Below are 4880 nucleotides of genomic sequence, written 5' to 3'. Positions count from 1 at the left end.
GGGGTCACTGATGGTCTCCTCATTAGCAAATCCAGTACACATTTCTCTGTATTCATGTCTTTCTAATGTCTCCATCATTTCATGTTATTGATTATTTTCCCATGGCCCTTGTGTTTCTTTGTAGGAACAATAATAGTAATAATTAAAATTATTATTGATGATAAACATAATTACAAATTATGTAATATATACTTTTAACAATACTTACTGCTATTTTAATTCTTAGCACTGTGAAATTTTGGTTCTCCTTCTATTTTCAAGTCAATTTCCTGTATCTTCTTTAATGACTCTACTTTCTTCTGTAATCTACTCTCTGTAGGCATTTTCCAATTTACTTAATCTAGAAATTTTAGAGTGACTCTGCCTCCTTGTTCTCTCTGTTCCCCCAATAATTACTCAGTAAACAAATCTTTTGGATCTTCCTGTGTGGTATCTTTCACACTCAGCCCTTCCTTCTCATTGCTACCCTCTGATCTAAGTCTTCAGCACCTCATGTCTGGACTGCTGCCTCCCAGTACAGCCTACACTGCTGAAGTGAATTCTCTATTCCACTAATACACTCAGAAATAATCTGGACCTGAAGTAAAGCAGTGGTGATAGGATTGAAGCAGAGCAAGAGATATTTAGGATCCACAGGACGTTCTAACTGGTACTGGGGATAATGAGTTGGGATAGTGATCTGGGCATCATTGTATAAAGGACAGTTGAAGTTATAGGGGACATGGGATCACCCTGGAAAGAGAAAGCCTGGGACAGACTTCCACTTCTGAAGGACAGAGCTGATCTTCTTTTTCTCCTAGTAGTGCAATTAGAACCCTTTATTCAAACAAACTCTTAACTGGATGTTAGAATGTGAAGCAGATAAAAACAAAACTGCTTATGCCAAAGGCCACCCTTCTTGACCTCTCCCGATCTTTCTTTGTCACTGGCTGGGGCTCCTGAAGCACCACAGGGAAACCACTGCATAGCAGGTGGTATGGAAGGAATAGGGGTGAGGGAAAAGGGGGAAAACATATTTATTGAGTATCTCTTTTGTCCTAGGCACTGTTCCAGGTACTTTCCATGTGAATTGCTTATGATTACGATGATCCTGGGGAAGGTAAGTGGAATCAGTAACTAAGCTTTTCCAAGATGTTAAAGTTATTGCCAGGCAAACTCTTCCAAAAGCATTAAAAAAATCCTCCATTCCACTTGGAACAGGACTGTGTGCTTTTCAAATCACAAACAAACATGGAGAGGTTAAACCTGTTATACAAAATTGGTTGCTAGAAGCTGTTCGACTCCGGAAATGTAATGTATTCACGTTTGTTTTTCAGAAAATCTCTCCCGAAAATACAGATGTTCCAGGTAACTGTTGGGGATAACCCCTATGAATTATTATTAGGATAATTAGGATTATTGTACCAGATTCTTTTAGCACAACTGGCAAATTCATTCTATATTCTCTCTCTTTTATTTTTAAGGGCCATAACTGACACATCACAAATGGTTCTTAGCTGTGTGTTGTGTTTAATTTTAAAAGATTTTCTCTGCTTGATGTCTCTAGAGGTTTTTGAAAACTAACACTATAGAGAAATTTGTTTGGCAGCTTTCACAAGTAAGCTGTTATCATCCTGGTATATATTTAAAAAGTTTTTCTTAACTTTTGTCACTGTATACTGGTAAAAATTTGTGTTATGTTCATGTGATACTGTTATTTCTTTGGCTTTGTATTATTTTATTTCATCAGAATGTAGTAGCAAAGTTTTAAAATGAAATTTCTCAAAAGAATTAGTTTTCCATGTGTTAAAGTTTAAATAATGATTTAAAGTCCTCCACTTAAATGTATTAATTCACTTTAATTTTGTCTCTCCTTTGTGAATACTTGATCAGACTTTTATAGATTTCCTTAAGAAAACTGTGTTTGTAACTTTTAACAGAATAATATATTATGTCTTTTTAAGTTCTTATGATATAAAATAAGTCATGAACCAAACTCTTTTGTATATATACTTCATGCTTAGAGACTACAAGCATGTAAGTTGATGTCCATGTACATACTTAACGATTTAGGTCTTAAGTTTCTAAATCAACATTTTAAAACAGGGCTTTCAGAATTTCCATATCTGAGGAAATGCCCCTTCTATTATGATAGGCAACAAAAACTATTTTCAAATGAATTTTTCAGGTGGAAATTTAATTATTCACATTTTTATGGGTTGTTTTGGAAGTAGAATCTTTTCCATAGTAAGAAGTAAAAATTATAAACCCACAATAATATTCTAAGGGCTTTAGAGCTATCTCATCAAAGCAGCCAAGGACCTAAGGTTTGCCTTTTTTTTTTTTTTCCTGGTAAGATAGTTAATGGACTGCCATTGCTCTCTTCATTGCTGGGATTATTGTGACCTGAATTAGGAAGGCTTTTGTGCTTTCACCCTTTAATTTAATTAGATAATGATTTTGTAGTCAGGAGTTCCCTGGAGATAACAAATTTATTGACACTGTAAATCAACCTCTGGATGCAATTTCATGCTGCTCATTTCACTGCTGGTGGACAGAGAGTCCACACGGAGTATGGGACAAATGTTAATTCTGCCAAAGATTAAGTCCTTAGTGATCTAGGCCTATCTTGAAACAAATTGTGGAAAGACTGGGATAGGAGGCTAAATGCATGAAGTCCTGCAGAGATGCCCTGCATTTCATATAATTAAATATGTTAAGATACTGGGTAGCTGGAATATTGCAATAAAGTGAGTCAAATGAATTTTCTCTTTTCTTAGTGCATAAGTTATGTTTACACTATACGGTAGTCTATTAAGTGTGTAATAGCATTATGTTTAGAAAAAACAATGTACATACCTTAATTAAAAATACTTTATTGCTGAAAATGCTAACCATCATCTGAGCTTTCAATGAGTCATAATCTTTTCACTGGTGGAGGGTCTGGCCTCAATGTTGATGGCTGCTGATTTATTGGGTGGTGGCTGCTGAAGGTCAAGGTGGCTGTGGCAATTTCTTAAAATAAGATAACAATGAGGTCTGCCACATCAATTGACTTCCATTCATGAACAATTTCTTTGGAGCACGTGATACTATTTCATAGCATTTTACTCACAGGAGAACTTCCACAATTGGGAGTTGAAGCTTTCAAACGCTACTACTGCTTTATCAGCTAAATCCGTATAATATTCTGAATCTTTAGTTGTCATTTAAACAATCCTCAAAGCATCCTCACCAGGGGTAAATTCCATCTCAAGAACCACTTTCTTTCTCACCCAAATAAGAAAATCCTCATCTGTTAAAGTTTTTTACCATGAGATTGCCACAGTTCAGTCCCATCTTCAGGCTCCACTTCTAATTCTAGTTCTCTTGCTATTCCCACAACATCTGCAGTTACTTCCTCCACTGAAGTCTTGAGCTCTTCAAAGTCATCCATGGGGGTTTGGGACCAGCTTCTACCAAACTACTGTTAATGCTGGTATTCTGACTTCTTCCCATGGATCACGAATGTTCATAATGGCATCTAGAATGGTGAATCTTTTCCAAAAGGTTTTACTTTGCCCAGATCCATGAGAAGAATCACTATCTATGGCAGCTATAACTTTATGAAATGTATTTCTTAATTAATAAGATTTGAAAGTCAGAATTATTCTTTGATCCACGGGCTGCTGAATGGATGTTATATTAGTAGACCTGGAAACATCATCTCATTGTCCATCTCCATTAGAGCTCTTGGTGCACTGTCAACAAGCAGTCATATTTTGAAAGGAATCTTTATTTCTGAGCAGCAGGTCTCAACAGTGGGCTTAAAATATTCAGTAAACCATGTTGTATATGGATGTGCTGTCATCCAAGATTCATTGTTCCATTTATAGAGCACAGGCAGACTAGATTTTGCATAATTCTTTGCATAAGTTTCAAGAGCCCTAACAATGGTAAATGAGCACTGGCTTCAACTTAAAATCACCAGCTGCACTAGCTCCTAACAAGAAACTCAGCCTGACCTTTGAAACTTTGAAGCCAGGCATTGATTTCTCTTCTCTAGCTACGAAAGTACTAGGTGGCATCTTCTTTCTGGTAGAAGGCTGTTGCATCGACATTGAAAATCTGTTGTTCATTGTAGCTACCTTCCTCAATTATCTGAGCTGGATCTTCTGGAGAACTTGCTGCAGCTTCTACATCAGCACTTGTTGCTTCATCTTGCACTTTTATGTGATGGAGACAGCTTCTTTCCTTAAACCCCATGAATAAACCTCTGATAGCTTCCAACTTTTCTTCTGTAGCTTCCTCACCTCTCTTAGCCCTCAAAGAATTGAAGAGAGTTGGGGCCTTAGTCTGGATTAGGCTTTGGCTTAAGAGAATGTTGTGGCTGGTTTGATCTACTATGCAGACCACTCAAACTTTGTCCCTATCAGCAATAAGACTTTTTCTTTTTTGTCATTTGTGTGTTCATTGGAGTAGCACTTTCAGTCTCCTTCAAGAACTTTTCCTTTGCACTCACAACTTGGCTAACTGGTGCAAGAGGCCTAGCTTTCCACCTGTGTTGGCTTTTGACATGCCTTCCTCACTATGCTTAATCACTTCTAGCTTTTGATTGACAATGAGAGATGTGTGACTCCTTCTTTCACTTGAATGCTTAGATGCCATTGCAGAGTTATTTTTTTTTTTTTTTATGATTTTTTATTATATTATGTTAGTCACCATACAGTACATCCCCGGTTTTCGATGTAAGGCTCGATGATTCATTAGTTGTGTATAACACCCAGTGCACCATGCAATATGTGCCCTCCTTACTACCCATCACCGGCCTATCCCATCCCCCCACCCCCCTCCCCTCTGTAGCCCTCAGTTTGTTTCTCATAGTCCATAGTCTCTCATGTTTCATTCCCCCTTCTGATTAC

At 37.2% G+C, this 4880-nt stretch overlaps 1 pseudogene; it reads right to left on the bottom strand.

Annotated features, from left to right (window-relative positions):
- Positions 1-2869: 2869 nt before the first annotated feature.
- LOC113255438 (tigger transposable element-derived protein 1-like) lies at positions 2870-4626 on the bottom strand (annotated as a pseudogene).
- Between the last annotated feature and the right edge of the window lie 254 nt (positions 4627-4880).

Source organism: Ursus arctos, unplaced genomic scaffold (assembly GCF_023065955.2).
Source record: "Ursus arctos isolate Adak ecotype North America unplaced genomic scaffold, UrsArc2.0 scaffold_11, whole genome shotgun sequence".
Classification (NCBI taxonomy): Eukaryota; Metazoa; Chordata; class Mammalia; order Carnivora; family Ursidae; genus Ursus; species Ursus arctos.
This window is presented reverse-complemented; position numbering and strand designations above follow the sequence as displayed.